Source organism: Dromaius novaehollandiae, chromosome 1 (genome assembly GCF_036370855.1).
Source record: "Dromaius novaehollandiae isolate bDroNov1 chromosome 1, bDroNov1.hap1, whole genome shotgun sequence".
In the NCBI taxonomy this organism is placed as follows: domain Eukaryota; kingdom Metazoa; phylum Chordata; class Aves; order Casuariiformes; family Dromaiidae; genus Dromaius; species Dromaius novaehollandiae.
Window position 1 is genome coordinate 201154484 of NC_088098.1, and position 19561 is coordinate 201174044.

At 41.8% G+C, this 19561-nt stretch overlaps 1 protein-coding gene across 1 annotated transcript in view; it reads left to right on the plus strand.

Annotated features, from left to right (window-relative positions):
• The window catches only part of EXPH5 (exophilin 5), a 66508-nt gene that overhangs the window by 5777 nt on the left and 41170 nt on the right, over positions 1-19561 (plus strand). The gene's annotated exons all lie outside the window — the stretch shown is intronic.

Sequence of the window (19561 nt, forward strand, 5' to 3'; positions counted from 1 at the left end):
ACAAAATAGAAACATTTTTTCTTGAAACCAACAAAAAGGGTTTTATTGAAAAATAAAGCATGACAGATCTTGCGAGAAACCCACGATGGAGTCTGCTGAAACATGTTTTCCTTAACGGAAACGTCAAGCACACCCAGGATCTGCAAGCCCTGTCACTTCACTGCTTCCTACCATTTGCCCCGTAGCACTTTGCAGAGCTTTTGGCGTAAGGATCCAGATGGTGTTTAGGTGTATCTGAACCACTAGGGGCCGTCACAAACCTAGAGCAATAAAAATGACTAATAAAATAGGATCATAATAGATAAAAGCTAAAAAGAACCATTAAATAATCCAGTCTGCTGCCTTTTTGTGTTGTTCAGGATCTGTATACAGTCCCGTGGCAGAGATCATCCATCCAGTTCAGCGAACTCCACAAATATGAGTTTAATTTTGAACGTTTGACAGTTTTTTCGCAAACTGAGCTGATTTCCTGAGTCAGGATCTAAATTGGACATAGAGCAGACAATTCAAAGTATGAAAGATTATTTAACCTTTCAGATAATCACACACTTTGAAAGAAAACCATTACAGAAACAGGCTGGTATACATGATGTTGCTGCTGAAGTGCAATATAAAAATGACATGCTGCTTAAAATGCTGCCCTATAATTAGAAAAGAACATTCTGGGAAAAAAGGCCTTGCAGTTAGCACAGTTCTTGGGCTCTTTGCATTTCAGAGTCATTCAAGGAGACACTTCATGTATTGTTTTTCTCAGTTCATTAACAGTACAATATATTTAGCTCTTGTCAGGTATGTAAAAAATGGCACTATATGTTTATGCAGCAGGCACTTATACTTTATTATTCTTGTCTTTGTATGCGTCATTATTCTTGCATTTGGAGAAACAGTCATAATTTATTATTTTGATTCTGTAGTTTATTTGCTAGGCGTATTGCTCAACTTTGAGGTGCCCATTTCTCTCCTATTTATAATGCCTTAATAATACCTCTTTGTGTGGTCCTAAAGCATAATCCACCCAACCTTTCCTATCTGTCTGCATATTTCTGGCTGTAGCAATTAAACTTGATGTAAATGTTTATACTCATTAGAGCCATATTTGATAGTAATGGGTCATGAGGCCAGTTTCAGAGAGGAAACCCAGTATAGGAGTCAGTCACAGTAGGGGGCTGTGGGAAGGCAAAAGGAAACTGAGGAGAGAATACCTTGGCAGTGCCTGTTTACACTGGCAGAGGAGTGGCCAGACCCATGCCCATGTCCATACCACTCAACCATTCATGCTGACAATCCTTGCACTTGTTTTCTGGGAGGAATCCAGCACAGGCCCATATGGGTAACACCTGCCTGAACTTTGAAGTTGTCAAACCAAATTCATCTCTGATGTAATTGCAAATTCACATCAAAGAAAAAATTGTCCTCATGCTTTATTATTTCAGTTGCCCCAGATTTCTCAAGTAGAAGATCATGTTGACACACAAGTGAAAATTATAGTCACTTCACTATGTGTCTGTAGAATCATGAATAACCATTGTGACCTCCAAAAATCAGAGCAATAGCAGCATTCCAGAAAAGCAGTAAGCCACCTTCTCAGTGAGCATAAACCACTGCCATCCCATAGACTTCAGAAGGGTGACACTGTTCCACACCAACCCCAGACTTGGTGGCTTCTATGCTAGATCTCCTCATCTACACATCCTTGTTAATGCAAGGAAATGGCATATGATCTTCCTTCAGGGGAGCAATGTGGAGATGAAGTGGCAAAGATTTGTCTACAATTCCCTCCTGAAGTATTAGGTCAGCTCCATGATGAACAGAGTACAGCCATACGCCTGAATACTTGCAAGCTAATGACAATAACATTTCTGTACTACTGATTGCTAGTTGTAAGAAAATGGGAAAAAGAGAAAACTTTTTTTTCTTTTAAAGGAGATTCTAACCTTTGTTAGACAAACCAACGTAATGATTTAACATTTCTTGAAAATTAGGTCCAACAGGTAGTATTCAGCTCCAGATTATAAATACATACATGCAGGCATCTGAGTGGAGGGGCTTGTTCAGTTGCTCACGCATACGTGTCTGGTGCCATCTGAGATGCTCTAAGGCATGCTGCCAGAGCTTCGCCTGCTTCTCCAGAAGAGCACAGGTCCCCTGTATGCCCTGTGCCGTGTCTGCCAGCTCCATGCAGATGCCTATCTACCCTAGAGCCCAGATATTTGTGTTTATGCCCCGTGGACCCTGTAGAGCTATTTGGCTCACTGTGAAAGAGACATCTCATTTGGTCACCTCTAGAGTCCATGGGCTGCATTGTCTAGATCTCCACTGACTATAACGGGAGCATGACATGCAGACATGGCATTAAGTGCCTATAAGCTGGAGCTGGCTCTCCCCAGTCCCTCCCCAAAGAGTTCATCAGCCAAAATGTAAAAATGCAAAATCAGAGGCATGTGAAAACATAGACCTAAAGGTCACTGAGTCTCTCAGCAGATTAGTGTTCCAGTTTCACTTCATTTAGCAATCCTTTAAATCCTTTTAGCATAAACAAGAACATTCAGGAAGCAATTTGTTGCAGCTGATGTGACTGATGCACAGGCTGAGCTAAATCCTAAACAAATCTTGCAATTGGACCCAGTGGCTGTTTTTTGGATCTAGCTCATAAAATGTTCAGTTTTACTCTGATCAAATCAGTATCTCTATTTCAGATTAAAATTGCACGGGTTTAACCACTCACCCTTCCCTCCTGCCCAGGAAAAAAACAACAATGACAGCAACAAAGCACAAAGAGCTCTACACAGCTCTACAGAACACTGGCTCCCGTGAATCTGGAAGTGGGATATTCATTCAGCCTAAGCTGACATGCTCTGCCTCAGTACAGTTTGGGGGCATAAACTTACAATTACTGTTACTTCTATATTATTCAATGAATGCGAAGAGAACAAACTATGCTATGGCTTCGTCATCTGTCCAGCAGAAAACTTCATGCCTTAATTCACACCAAACTGTATCATTCAATGCGAATTTTTCATACTATCCAATCCCTTAATCGCTTTGTGATATGAGAAAAAAGTAGTTCCCTTACTGCACAAAAATGGTTAAATAAAGGACATTTAAGCAACTTAACTCCTCTGAGAAGAGGAAGCAGAGCACTTGCTTCCCCTTGGAACACAGCAACTGAAAATGCTGCTAAAACTTGAAATCCAGACCTCACTGGCGTTATGGTGTGTTTTTCCATGAGGCCTACATTTTACTCTGTTTGCAATACTTAAACATGAAAAGAATGTAGCTCCCTAAAATGAACGAAAAGCTGTAAGAAGCACAACTAATCACACACAGCGCTCACAACAGTGTATCTGTTCATCAGGCATTGCCTCTGTGCCTGGGAGAGTATAAAGAGGGACAGACAAAACCAAATATGAACTCAAATTTTGGCTGACAAAAAGCTTCCACTGAACCATTCTTCTTACCATTTATTATAGTTATTGTATTTCACTGTAAATTTTTGCTTACTGTGTTTATTGTGACATAAAATTGTGGCATAATATATAACAGAATAGTATAGCATATCATGCTATTATATAGGATATACAAAAAAGACAGGTGTTGCTTGAAAAGAAACAAAAGAGCAGAGAAGAAAATCCAGGATGCATAGTAAGAGATTGCAGTTTAAGAGGAAGGAAGAGGCATTTGAGTTGAAAAAGATGTATTTTCTCTGATGTGGAATTGTTTTTAGGTAGTGCAGCACAAAGTGAACTTGCTGGACTGGAGAATCCAGAGCAACAGCTTTAGCTTATTAAAAACATATTTTTCTTTGTGTTTTGTTTTGTTTTGTTTTCCCTTTGGTTGCTTCTCAAAAGCAATAAAAACCAAAACCACCCATTCATCACCTTCTGTTTGATCCTCACTCTTGGTAGCAGTTATTTTGCATTTTAGCGCTCATCACCCCACCCCATTCCTTGCAGTAATATTAACGAGAAGCTTCCTGTTTGCAGATGCCTTTCTGCAATGAATCCAGTTACTGTGACTGCAGGGAGGGGCTCCAAGGGCAGCACACGCAGCAGGGAAGACAGGCTGGTGTCACAGAAAAGTTGTTTAAAAGCTGTTCACAGTCCTCAGAAGTTCAGCCAGGCAACTTCTACAGGAAGGAATAGATAACTATTTTGTAGGCCCACAAAAATCCTTGTATGGGATGAATAGATTGTGTGTGTCAGTTCTCAGCCATACGGATGGGAGTAACATGCTCAGCCAAAAAACACCTCTCTGGAGGTACTCTAATTCATGAAGGAAGTGAGCATAAATTCAAATTACAAACAATGTGGCGAAAAATAAGCTGTTGAAAAACATGCTCTTTCCAAAAAGATCGAAAAGCTTTTACAAATCCTGTGATAGACAGTTAATTGCGTCTTTAAAAGGAATCACAGGCTGGCCATATTATGAACCACCAAATCATACACCTATGCACGAGGCATTTATCTGAGGAGTTTGGGCAAACTTGTGTTTGTTCCAGGCACTATGCGGCCTCAGACCCTGCTTGCCAACATAGTGGTGGAGTGCTTAAATTAAATGCATTTTACTGAATCTGCAAAGGCTGGATGCCACGCTGCAGGAGAGCTGGTGGGAGCGGGAACCGGCAGCGGCCCTTCTGCAGGTCTCCCCGCTGCCAGGGAGAGGCTGTGCTCCCAGTACAGACAACCCCTGTGAACAGGCAAGTCGCTGGTCAGCTGCACATTGTTTGCAGATTGACTGCAAATTTAGCACCGTCTCTGTTGTCCTTAGCAGCTTAAATGCGCACGAAGCATTCACATCATATTACTTCTGAAGCATCGGAACAGTGTCAGTTGACACTTGATGCTAAATTAACTTTATACTGAGCGGAAGGAAGCTGCCCTGGAAACCTTGAAGCTTAATTTTTGCTTACATTCTGTTGTCTAGTGTCAACATCAACAGGGTGTAAATCCTGTTCCAATAATGGTTTAAAAATCCTTAAAAATAAATATTTTGGATGTACTTCATGATTTGCTTCAGCAGTAGGAGAGCACTATCTGAACATAAGCTCACATTTTATTAACGTGATCACTTAAATCATTTTACCTCTGTGGCATGTAAATTTAGAAAGAATAAAAAAGGGAGGAAAAACAGATGCTTACAAGAGGAACAAAACCCAGCAGCATTTCAGGCTTTCATTTTAATACCATAATGCAGCCTTTAAAAGCAGATTGGGAAGATACTTTATGGGATGGACCTTAGTCTCCCAGAGATAGAAGGTTCCTATCAAAAGTTCCCAACATATTATTTTTTGAACAGTTTCTCATGTAGAATTCAACATTTGCAGTTTTCCAGTGCAGAGTGAACAGAAAAAGAGACGCTGTGCTCATCCATTTATGGCACACATATGCATGCTAGTCAACCTTTCTTCTGACTCAAGGCCTGATTGTGGGACGTTTGAGGACATGGGTTCCCCTCTTCTTCAGAGTTCCAGAGTAGACAAAACCAGCCTTTGCTTATGTAAAGAACAGAAACCAGTGGTGTATTCTGGGGCGATTTTATTTAATGATTCGAAAAGTAGTTATGCACTTATTTAGTAACTTTTGATTTTGGTCTTCCAACAGGTTCCGATTAGAACAATAGGGTTAAGCGGTAATTTCTAAGATACCACTGTAGGTTTTTGCCTTGTTGATCAAGTTGCTTATAATATATATCCACAGTATAGCTACATACGAGGATACCTAGATTGTTTTATAGCCATTCCACAGTTGCTGAAGTGAAATCATTCACAAACGTTTAAATGGATAGCTGCACTGATACCACATCTAGTGAGATGAGCTGATCTCATTAATCTTCTGCAAAGGCTTCTACAGGTAATGGTAACAGAGAAACAAACTTTCCCACAGATGCACAGAAACAGCCAGTACTGAAAAAAAAGGCCAGTGACTTGACTCAAAGAAAACTAACTAGACATACAAATCATCTACAAATCCAGCATTACAGTAAAATCATATGCAGTTGCACCTGCAATACTACCTTTATCTTTTTATCAGGGAGATAACTTAGGATGAGTAGGTGGGGAAAAAAAGAAATATTCAGGTGACTGGAGAATAGGCAGAATATAAAAATCCTCAGTGGCTCCATTGCCTTGTACTCTGGACAGTTATTTACATTTATCACCATGTGAACACAATATGCTCATATTTTCATTAACAAAGCCTTCACTTTCCAATCACTTTGCATGGGAGCAAGACCTTATTTTTTGAAATTACTATCAAATTATCAGTATTAGATGGATGGTTAAGTGGATCCCCATTTAACAAAGTTACTGAGCAAGTTTGCAAATACCTCAGTACATATAAACTATGCTGACCATATCCCAAGAAGTTAGACAGTATTCAGGACTATTTTGTTTCACTGGAAAAAGAAAATCAATATATGAATGAGTTATCTCTTTGCATATCCTGCATATGCAAATAATCTGTCCAAAGTCCTGTTTCCTAAATATAGTAGCAACACGAAAGAGCAGGGGGTTAACTTCCATGTTCAGAAGTCTAATCATATTTCTGCTCGGAGTCCAGAATTTCTGGCTCATGTAGAATTTCAAGTGCCCTATTTTATTGTTTGTGTTATTCCTATAGCAGAATAAAATAATGAACACAAAACTGATTTTTACTATTTTCTGTCAAATAAGAATTATATAGATGACAGTATTCATAGATAATTATATATCATTAAATAATGTAAACTTAAAAAATTAGTAAAAGATTTTAAGGATGTAAGACAGTGGTCAAGAGATACTCTTTTTGGCTTCCACTTCAGGCCGCAGTACTAGTGCTTCTCCAGTGCTCTTTCTAGCATTTCGGTCCCTTTTGCACCCACTCCCACAGCTTGATTCTAATGCAATCAAATCCATGCCCCCGCCCTCCCCTTGCTAGGAATCAGTCCTGCATTTGACCATATACTGAAGTGGAGTTGAGGCCTCCTGCAGCTAGGTTAATCATACTTTACCTAAATGACACAAACCAATGATCTATTCAATAGTACTCTACCAGTTTAAAGTTATTCCAAATAAGCTGCTTGGTCAACTATGCACTAGCAGACTTTGTCAGATGAAGCATCATTTCTCCATGCAGGTGATCTGTTGGCCTCTCCAGAGATGCCCCACCTTCCTTTCCACCAGTTTCTTCTTGCTTCCTTGCTAGTCATTGATGCTAGAAATTGTGAGTCTGGAAGCTGCAGGTTCAGTCTGGCATTATTTTCTTTATCTTTGGACTCTTGCCCCAGCCAGACGTTCCCTGATGTTTCGCTGAATCTCTGCACTGAAGGTCTGCCTCCCTTAGAGCCTGCGCTGGTCCCCCCTCAGCCCTTGCTGTTGCCTCCACCATCTAGTGCACCGGCAAGGTATCACCCCTGCGCCAGAGGCAGAGGCAGGAGGAGGTTTGCAGGTGGGAAGATCGTTTGGCAGGCCATTTCCTATTTTCCTCTTTTATCATTTTTGGGGCCCGCAGCCAGCACTTGGGCACACGGCCAGCACACAGGCTGCTCCCACCTCACCCTGGACCTCCTGTCTGGGTGCCTGCCTCGCCTCTGGAGCGGTGCCAGGCCCGCACCCCACGCTCTGCCCCACCACGGAGCCTGCCCTGGCCCTGGCCCTGGCCCTGGCCCTGGCCCCAGCACCGCTGCGCCCGGGCCCCTCTCCTCCCCACACCCTAGCGCTTCCCTGCTGCTTGTCTGCCGGCTTGGCTTCCACTGCCTTATGCCACTGTGGCTGCTTGATGGCGTTTTTTAAACTTTGAATGCAGACACAACATGTACATAGGTACAACTATAGCTTACTCTGCTTAAGAAAAGTAGAGATTGGAAGTGAAAAGCTAGAAAGATCGGCTGCAACAGTATGCTTCTCTCCTAGCTAAGCATCAGTTACGCATCTAACATATTATGTATTTTAAGCTAACCTGTAGGCCAAGGTAGTGCTCCATCATCTCCCAGGCACTTCCCAAGGGACCACAGGCTCCTCTATAGGCAGCTCTTCTCGCACCTTCTCCCTTCGCCTGTGATGACTTTTGCTTCAGCAGCACCAGACCACGAGCACTCGAACTGCCCCGGCCTTGGCTCACAAAGTGTCTTCTTTGTCCTGGATTAATGCAGACCCATGCTATGCCACCAGGGCTGATGGCAAATGGGCAGAAGTGTCACCATCAGGGCACAGAATAAGAGTTGTTTTGCTCCTCATCTTGAATGAAGAGGTGTTTGGATGAAAAAAAGTGTTTCTGCTACTCTGACCTTACATATGTCACCCATGCAATTAGCCATGAGATTAATTGCAAAGGGACGGAATTATTTCTGATTCTTCTTTGAGCATCTCCTGCCAGGCATCACAGTGCCAAGGCAGTTAAGGAGAGAGGGAAAAGCCTTGCTGTTCTGGGTAGCAGGATTCAGCTCCTCCTTATAAACATATCACTTTATTTTTTTCTTACTGTTCTCTCATCTCCATCCTCAGGAGAGCATGTCCAGCTGCTAAACACGTCGTGCTCTCTGGGATCACACAGAAAGCAGCTACCATCCCCAGCACTGGTGCATACAGGAAGAGAAGGTGAGGGTGGTAGGCAGCTCTTAACTGCTTCCAGATTAATTATTTGTCTCAATGGGAGGAAACAATTGCCACTTTTATAGTCCCACTTAAAGAATACTGTGGCCAAAACCAGGCAGCCAAGGATATGACCAGGTACCTCAGCTAAAGATGTGGCTAATCCATAGTGTTGAAAGCATAGAAGCAAGGAAAGTCTGCAACAGCACTGAGAGAAAACTCAAGAAAGTTAGCAATAAGTTGTCCTGTACAATTTTTCAACCCATAGGTACCACTGAGCGGAGCTAGGCAGCAACTGCGTCCAGTTTCAATCTCTTGGGCAAATTAGGGAATTACAGTGAGGGACAAGAAAAATGTTGCCTTCTTTATTCCAGCTTCTCCCCATGTTTTCCACACCACTTTCCAGTCACAACCCTCATCATTTGCAAAAGACACAACCTGAAAAACACACTGTGAACTGCAAGGTTTGCGGTAGTGGCACCACCAAGGCACCACCTGAAACACAGTCCAATGTAATGACTCTGACAGTTGGTCTTCAGTTCTCACCCTCTCCTCTTCATCCTCATATTAGCATCACATTTAGCACAATTTACACCTTTTTTTTCTTGCTTAAATAGCACCTTTGTTGTTGTTGTTGTAAAATTCTCCCAGAAGACTTGGGGAACTGCTGTCTCTGGGCTGCCACAGGCAGCTGGGCTGCAAAATACTGGTCCATAAACAAAAATACCTGACAACAGAACAAAAATACAAAATCTTTTATTGCTTTCCCAGTAAATTCAGCTGAGCAGAGTTCTGCACAAGTTAAAGTTGCAAAAGTACTAAACTGGGCCTCTCAGTTCTCACAAAAACATGAAATGGCTGCAAGTGGTAGGAGAGCTCATAACGGCACAGCGTGGTCCTCTTGGACTCCCTGACCCCATCCTGTCACCGTCTCTTCCCTCATACTCTCACAGCTGCTGTACAGGAGGCAACAGGCAAAGGGGATCCCATTCCTAGAGGACAGACCAGATCTGATTTTGACTCTCTCAAGCTCCCATCCCATCATCAGAGTATGAAGCACATTCCACTGCAGGTAGCAACAGCAAAGCACCAACAGAAGTACTCTTGGTGTCAGGGGGGCTGCCTGTGCATGGATCCATAACGCATGTCAGCAGTGACGGACGTGTAGCTGCCAATCAACTGCAGCAGCCTGGCAACTTTGCTAACACAGGCCCTGTACCTGGGGCAAACTGGCCTGACTGGATGGCCTTTGTTGAATGAGAGTTATGAGGACTGTAGCAGAGCAGCTGGAGCTGATCTTAGCTGAAGCAACGATGGTGGTCTGCTCTGCTTTGGATCCCAGCAAAGCAGAAGACTTTCTTATTGACGCAGATTGGTGTCTGGCTAGCAGATGGGAATCTGAAACTTACCCACTGATACACTAACACCATTAAGAAAGCCTACATATGAAAAGCTCAGTGTGACTTCCGTATGACCATCCACTGAGAAGTTCCTGTGTAGATGGGCACTGTCACTTCCAAAATCATATGCATAGCTGTGGTCTTTCCAACTTTGAACTGACAGACAGCAGAGTGGCCAAATAATCAGGGCAGCCCTCTGCTTCCCTCTCCAAACTCTAGTATTAATTGTCTACCACTAGGCAAATGGCAGACAAAACTCCGCCTCTGCTGGTGATATGCCCATGCTTGAGATGCAGTTCTGTGCTGTAAGTCTTTGTTGACTTCATGAATTCAATTACTACACAAAATAAACATGATCATCATCCTTGAGAAGTTCTAACATGGACATTAGCCTAGACTGCATTATTGGCATGTTGTGTGCAGCTACCGATAGTAAATAGATGGTGACAGTCAGTGTTATTTCTGGCACCAGCCGCAGATTCCCAGCCATGCAAGGAGCCCTACTCCTGCTCCGTTGCTGCTGGCACGCTGCTGCAGCTGCTGAGCAATAGGGGGTCACCCAGGTAATGCAGCATGTTGCTTTTCAAAGTGCTAAGACATAAATGGTAGTCAGTCCTAGCAGTGCCATTTTCTGTTTCCTAGGGCAGCAGCTGGTTTCAAAAGCAAACATAGTATATAGGAATCCTTATAATGCAGTAGGACTGGCATCAAAGGACCTGCTGGGTAGGCAGGTGGCTGGATCCCTGCAAAGCAGTCTGTAATAACAGGCAGAATACCCATGCTACATGTGGCACAAAATCATTATTGTGCAATTTTACTAATTTGGTAATGACTTTTCCCATTCTGATCATGTGGCAACACTTCCATCATCAAATCCAGCAGAGCAGATTGAACACAATTGTTTATTGAATATACTAATCTCATACAAATTGCTTTGCCTGCTCAATCTCATATAAACTGCTTTTGCCTGCTCAAAAGCTCAACTTTGCCTTATTGGTCATATCTTCAGTATTTTGGGGTTTTTTTAATTTATGGCTGGTATTACAAGAAAGTGAGATCATAAATAAATTCTTCCGCATATCACTGCATCGAAAGTTACCAGCACATGCAGCAATTGTATCTATATATATATATGCAGCCTCTAACATTTTCCCTGTGGATTATAGATCTTATTTCTCTGTCTTTCATTATTCCTTGTAAGAAACTAGCATAACGGATTGTATATTACTGTCACTCATAATACATACAAACCTCATGTTTCCTTCAGGATGAAATACAATGTCTATAAGGTTAATTAACAAAGCGATAATTTGCAGGAAAACTACTAATGTAATTAATTCAATTGGAACAGGAAAGACTTCTTAATTCTGCATCCCTTCAGGACCCGGAGTTTCAGTAAGACTGCACCAATTTTTCTTAATTACAGGTTGACACAATTAGAACAATTCAAGCACAGATTTACCAAGGAGGAGAGCACCAAAGGTGCTGAAGTTACCCTAGTAGCATTACACATAATTATCTTCAGTACTCGTCATTAAAGGACTCTGCAGAGCATACAGCTCCCACTTACACGCTCACAGAGACTGCCTATCCACAAGTGGTTGGATTTGTTCCTGCAATCAAAAGTAGCCAGGATGATGAGTGGATGAAAGCTAGAAATGCCACAGTAAACGGAGCTAGTCCACAGGAGAACTTTTGCTTGTTTAACAAAAATCTCATTCCAGAAGAACGGAGTAAGCAGAATAAAAGTAAAAGCATTTTCCTTGCATCACTGTTTGCTTCTGACACGCAGTAGCTGCTTTACATCAGGTTCCCCTGTCTGGTTCAGTCCTCTCCTTGCACTACCAGGTGCACTGGAGAGAGTCCTTCCTCTGCCGCTCCCATACTGATCCAGTTCTTTTAATTTAATCCAATTATTAATATGTGGAGCTGCTCCTTCAGTTTGTGATGTATTTAAAAGAATCCTTCTAAGCTGACCTCTTTTGCCCTTGCAACAGGGCAGTCACACAGGGGCTGGCTGGGAACCTGTTACTCACAGCCAAGGATAGTCGGCCTTCTCTTCCATTGCCATTCACGCGGCTCTTAGCAATTGCTCTGGCCTCAGAAGCTCATCACTCCTTATTCTGCCTGTTTTATTCTGGAGCAGATTTACAGATGGAAATAGGAAGCCTTCCCGTCTCACGCAGATCCTAACTTCTTCCTTCAGCTGAATTCCCTCTCAATTCCCTTCTTCAAGACCTGTATACTAGTTGCACATACAAATTAACTGTGAAGCCAGTTAGATGTTTACTGTGAATTTAGCAAGGAGGAAAGGGAGGACAAATCACCTGGCTTCATCTCTGCCATTAATGCCAGCAAATGCTCCTGCGTCATATGTCATGGTCACAGTCATGCAAGCACATGGCCACTGCTCCTCCAGGTCCCCACACTGATACCGGGACTCGATTACATCCTGGCTGCACAGTAAATCTTCACTTAGGTTCATTTATATAGGCATTCATTTTCATCATCTCTACCAGGTCCTAAACTTCTCTTCAGACTTTCCTTTTCCAATTAAAACTCCATTGTACTCAGTGCTACAAACAGGACAATATACCTATTATCATCCAGGGTCCGTCAGTGAGGATCTCTGCAAAAGTAACATGGTGCAAAGCGAGTTTCAGGGCTGTCACTTAAAGAGAAACAGCATCCTGCTGGACTCTGTTTATTATGTTATACATATTAATTAAAGGGCTAATGATCCTGCAGAAGGATCAACATCTGTACTTTCTGGTGTTATTTTCATTACAATTATTAAATACACATGAAACTAAGGATTTATCTCTACTACTCACACACATTTCATTTAAAAGGTGGAAGGAAAAAAAAATTACAAAAAAATCCTATTTAATATAACATCCATATACAGAATATCCATGTATTTCTCCTTACGTATTGGATATCCATTTCTCATTAAATTTAGTTAAGTATACTTGATGACAGAGTAAACACAGATAAGTGACAAACGTCATTAAATTCCTCTTAAAACAAACACCTATTGTCTTCAATGAGAGTTGAATCAAACCCTAAATTAAGAGTCGCATTGCTCATGATTCGAACAACTTGTTTTAAAGCCTGAGGACAGTTTGTTCATTTTTCATTTTTATACTGTATTAGAATTATTCTTTTTTAATGCGTGTGCAAACAGGTGGGATGGGATTCCTCTCACATTTACAGTCTACACTTCCGCATCTGAGCTAGTCAAGCCAGACTCCCTTTATATTCAACGGAGGGAAACAGCCTCTTTTAAGGCATGATTCATCTGGCCTATTTGAGATGTCTACTTTAGAGTGAGATAAATTGTGTACTAGAAGCATTTGCTTTTCTTCATTGAAAATAAAGGTAGTTAGGCAACTCAGAGGTAGCTGTCTACACTACAGGTGTTTACATTTGGTAAAATAAATACTTCCTGTGGCAATTGGAGATATTTAGACTTGCTGTCACTGAATGTACGACACGATTAGCCAGTGAGTTAATCTGAGGCACAAATGTGCCTTTTGTCTAATTTTCCAAGTGGACCTTGCTTGCGACAAACAAAGCAAGGCTAAAAAATATTTTTAAACAATAATACTCTCTATGTTGTTCTTTTGACATTCTATATTCATAGCTGACCAACATCAATAGCCACTGATATTTAAAAGAAGGAGGAGAATGTGCTGCTCTTTCAGCTTCCAGTGGTAGGGGTATTTATGCAAATCCAGTAGAGTAAAAACTGGATGCTGATACTACTACCCTACACAATGAATTTGGCCTTATCCTGGAGATCCCACTGTAATCAACAAAAGCACTTGTGGAGTTCAGAGCTAATCACAGAGTTATCTGTGATATAATTAAATTCTAGTCAATCTGCTTCTTAGCTGGAATGGAAGGGATTTTCACTCCAAAATTAATTTTCCTTGGTATATTCTCAGAGGCATTCTGATTTTGCTGTATCACAGTTGCTGCATCTGGTCTTCCAAAACAGAACATGTAAATAAAAACAGAATTTTCTCTGGGACATTAATAACTATACTAGCTTCAGGGTTGTGCTTTTAATTCAAACAATTTAACTAAATATATTATTAAGTTTTTTTTGCTTTGCTGCTTTATTTTAGATTATGATACTTTTATTATATGTTTCACTTATTGTAACTTTCTTAATTAAATGAAAATTAAAGTGACAATTTCTGTAAGATTTATTACCCCACCCCAGTGCTAGAAAATACAAGAATCTCACTAAACCAATCAAGTTGCTGATAGTTAATATCTCTGCTAATCTGGTTACTGTTTTCTTCTAAAAGATGAGCTGATGTATGCCATGAAACAAGCTTTCTCACAGTGAGTTAAATTTCTCTCTTGCAGTCAGTACACAGAAGCCTTACATACCACTGCACCTGTTGGAGATTTAACTGTAACATACATGTGCTATAAAGACCTTAGAATCATAGAATAATCTATGCTGAAAATGACTCTGGGAGCTCATTAGGTCAAATCCCCTGCTCAGAACTGTGCTAACTTCAAAGTTAGATCAGGATGCTCAGGGCTTTCTCCAGTCAAGTTTCGCATATCTGCAACGTCCCTGTACAACCTGTCCTAGTGCTCAATCAGCCATGATTTTTTTTTCATAATGACTAATAAATTTTTTTTAATGCAATTTATGTCCATTGCCCCTTGTCCTTTTGTTGTGGACTTCCAAGAAGATCTTGGCTCCATTCTCTCTATAATGACCCACTAGAAAGTTGCACGCAGCAATTAGATCCCCCTTAAGCTTCTTTTCTTCAGGCTGAACAAACCTGGTTCTCCCAGCCCCTCCTCGCACGTCACTTGCTGCAGCCTCCTAGTCACCTCAGTGCTCCTCCCCTGGACTTGCTGCAGGGCATTAATCACTAATGTTTCCTGCATTTGGGAGTACAAAACTCAACACAGGATTAAAGATGAAGCCTCATGAGTGCCACAGAGAGGTAATAACCACTTCCCTTGGCCTGATGCCTACACACAGCCTACTATGCAGCTATCCTTTGTTGCTGCGAGGGTGAACTGCTGGCTCATGTTCAACCTGTCCACCATGACCCCTAGATCCTTTTTCTGCAAAGCCGCTTTCTAGCCTGCCAGTCCCCAACTTGTATTGTTGCATTCCCAGGTGAAGGGCTTTATACTTGCCTTTTTGAAATTCAAGAGGTATTCTTCAGTGTCTTTCTCTAGCCTATTGAGAGCCCTCTGGCTAGCAGCCCTACCCTCCAGGACACCATCTTCTTCCCCTGATTTAGTGTCATCTGCTCATGTAGTGATGGTGCATTCCAACTCATCATCCAGGCTGTCAATGAAGATGTTAAATAGTACCAGGCCCAGTACGTAACCCTGAGGAACGCCGCTCATAACTGGCTGCCAGTTGGACTTTGAACTGCTAATCACAACTCTTTGAGCCTGCTGGTGCAGTCATTTTTCCAGCTACTTTGTAGTCCACCCATCCAGTCCATATCTCTCATGTCTGTCTATAAGCACACTACCAGAGATGGTGCTGATAGTCTTGCTAAAGTCAAAATAAGCAATTTCTGTTGCTCATCTCTGACCCCCAAAGCAGTGATCTCATCGTATAAAGCAGCCAGGTGTCTGTGCTGAAGCCATTCTGGCTGTTCTCAACTTGTATTAGTTCTTGGTGAGGAAAGAACATACATTCATCCTACATAGCAATAGCACTTCCAGGAATTAGGTATACTGATGGCTTTATGACACAGCAGTCAGAGTTGGGCTAGCTTATAGATGCCAGTACATGCAGAAGGAAGCATAGGGACTCTCGAGCTATGTCTATACTACCTGTCATGTTAGTTTGGACCTGAATTTGCACTCTTTGTACATATTCCTCATGTGCTGGTTCACATTAGCCAGACAGCTGCCCTGATAGGGAATTAAGGTATGACTGGAAGAGCATCTTATGCTTGAACCTCATTCCTCCACGCAATATGGATATAAAAAACACACAGGTCTTGAACTGGCCTACTGCCAAACCTATCAAGTTGTCCCATCACACCTAGCAGCCTCATCCAGCCCTCTGTATGCCCTCACACCTTGACACCTTTCTGCTTCTGCGATGACACCCCATCATTAGCTGTAGTCAGTGAGCTGTAAAATACCCTTTCCATCTCTGAGACTACCAGTGGAGAATGTCTGCTATCAACAGAGGATCTATTTGGCTCCCAAGGATAAAATGGTTAATAAAATTTGCAAATACATGGAAATTGTTTGGGCATGGCCACTCCAACAGGAGTTCATGGCAACTTGTCAAGATCACATTAACAGAACAGCTGAACAGAACACATAGAAGAAAACAAAATCTCAGGGATGTCTTTTCCAAGTTGAGCACCCCCCTACAGTCACATGAAACACATATTCATGACTGCAGTCATGGATCTGTGTGGCAGGTGAGACCTCAGAGAGAGGTTCTTAACACTGAGGCCTCTTTGTAATCTAAGAACGCCTAGGAAAGGCTCCACAGTTAGTCCAATTCACAGCCCATCTAGAGCTGATGGTACACTGCCATGAGCCCATTTCCCAAATATGCTTCACAAATATGCTTTCCAGGTATGGCTATTAGAACATACAAATGGCTGTACTGGTTCAGACCACAAGCTCATTTAGCTCAGTATCCTGCCACCGCTAGTGGCCATAAGCATACATAAGGAAGAACAAGAACAGAGCAAGTGTATATGAAGCTCTCTCAAAATTTGACCATTTTCAACTCAGGGATTTTATGAGTGTCTATTAAATAATCTTGAACAAATCTCTCTTTTAAATAATTCTACAGTCTCCCCTTGAAGCTATGTAAACTTTTGCATCTGTAATATCCTCTGGCAAGGAGTTCTACAAGTTCATCTATTGTGTGAAGCACCGTATCCTTTCGTTTGCATTGAACCCAGCTCCTATTAGTTCCTTTTGATGGCCACTTATTCTTGTACCGGAAAAAATGCCAAGGTCAATCCCTTCCCACCCTTTCTGTGTCAGTTATGTTTTTTTATGTGTTATGTCATAATCTCCCTACATCGTCCCTGTGCTAGGCTGAAGAATCCAGCCTACTCATTCATTCATCATATGGAAGCTATTTCATATCTTTGAATGTCTTTGTTCTCTTTTCCTAAACCTCTTCCAGTTCTAGGATAAGTAACAGACCTCTACGAGGTATGCAAGGTGTAGGCAAACCATGAATTAATTTTTCTTTCCTAATAACTTCTAATGTTTTGTTTGTTTTTCTGATATTTTCACCTTACGCTTATCGTGAAGACTTTGCTCCTGAATGGTAATATTCAGCTCAGAGCCCATTGCTTACATGTGAAGGCTAGCCTATATGTGAAGTTAGGATTGTTTTTTTTCCATGAGTATCATTTAACATTTACGGGAGCCAGATTTTATCTACCTTTTAATTTCTTAGTCACTCGATCTTACATGGGCCTCTTGTGGTCCTTCATAGTCTGCCTTCAACCTTACTGCCCTGAATATCTTCATACCACTGGCAAACTTTCTCACCTCACTGCTCACTTCTTTTCCAAGTCACTTAAGAGTGTAATGAACAACAGAGATCCCAGCACAGAGCCCTGAGGAACAACAGTGGTGACCTTCCTCTACTCTAGTAACTAACCAGTTCTCTTACCCTCTGCTTCCAAACTTGCAACCAGTTATTTACCCACAAATGACCTTTTCTTTAATCCCATGACTACTTATTTCCTCAAAAACTTTGATCAGGGCCCTATCAAAAGTCTTTGTAAGTCCAAGCAGACTGTATCAGCTTGACTTTATCCAAATATTTGCCGACACCCTTCAAAAAGCTCCAAGAGGACTGTAAAGAAGGACTTCCTTTCTAGAAGCCACATTTACTCTCCTGAGGTAACCAGTATTAGCCCAGGTAACCACTCATTCTATCCCTTATTATAGTTTCCACAATTCTGCCCAGAGTTCTGACTTACAGTCTTGTAGTTCCCTTGCTTCTCCCTGAAAACTATTTTACAACTGGAATCTACTTGCCACGTTCCAGTCCTCAGGTACCAAGGACTACAATAAGGACTAATGTAAGTCTTCTTGGAACTGTTGGATGAAATAACATTTGGTATTGTTGATTTGTTAAGGTTCATGTTGCCAATTTGTCACAAAATCTCTTCTACAGTCACAGTTTCAGGCAGATCCCCCTCTAGAAAAGGATTCAGGCATATTGGTTTTTCCCAGTTTCTTCCGCAGTGAACACCAATGCCTTTTCTGAAGAGGTCATCTGCTCTGTGTAGTGCTCCTTTTATACTATGATCATTGATAGGACCTACACATTCTCTGGTGAGTTTCTTGATGTGTTTGAAGAAGGTTTAGTCCTAGTTTAGAGTCCTTTAGCAAGCCGTTCCTCCCAACTCTTTCTTTGGGCCTGCTTAATTGTATTTTTATATGCTATCAGCCAGGGTTTATGAAATTTTCTATTTTCTTCATTTGGATATGACTTCAGCTTTTGGAAAGTTGCCTTTTTGCTTCTAATAACCTCTTATACCTTGTTGTTTAGTCATGCCTGATTCCTTTTACCCTCTCTGAAGCCTGCCTTAATAGGTTGCATGCACTGGCATATAACCTTAATATGTTAATGCATAATTCTGCCATGTCCCAAGTATTGGCCTCTGGTGATTATGTTTATGTGCACATCAGTTAAGCAGGAAGAGAAGGTTACATGGTTTCTGACAAGAGAGCAGATAGCATACAAAGCACCCCCAGCCTCTGGCTCTGTCAGGACATAGAAGTACCCCCGATAAAGCAGAATCACAGCATCACTTCAACAAAACATGTTCCCCCTCCGATTTCAAGCAGTGCTCTTATGCTGCAGTGAAGTACTGTACAGAGGGTAACGACCCTCTTCCTTCTTCATATGCCTCAGGGCTGTACAGCAACCATCCAGGACCCCAATCCGTATTGCCCTATGAGGGATCCTGCTCACAGTCTATTTTCTCCAGTTCAGGAATGCAGTCGGGAGTGCAGTCCCAATGACTGCACTCTGTATTCACATGCAGTTAATGATTAACTGAATCCTAGAGGTAAGGGAGGGAGAAGAATAAACATCCTGTAGTATTCCTGGGCAGCAGGAAAAAGCAAAAAGAAGGGGAGTCATGGAGTCATTGTCCAAAACAGAACCAAGTATCAGGTCAGTAGCATCATGAAGTGCAAGGGTCAGATGCAGCTGCTTTCACATGATCTCTCTTAAGCACACTTTTCCTGCTGTTATACACTGCTAGCATGCTTTCAGGATGTCCCTCTTGCTTCTTCTCTTGTTGTTGGCAAAAAATAGATCGTATTTTGCCATGTCGCCCTCTTATGCCACCCTAAGGGATCAGCAAGTCCATTTCAGCAGAAACAACCCTGTACTGGAAAAAATTGAGGAAATCATATACACAGCCTATGGGGTTGGAAGATGTTAAGAAGAAAGGCAGCAGCATCAAGCAATACTTGTGAGGTGAGGAAGTCTGACATGTTGGTAGACCAAAGTCTAAAAAGGGGAGAAGGGAGCGGCCACTGCTCAAACAACTGGGAGGAAAAGAAGAGACGGTGAACCGGAGACTGG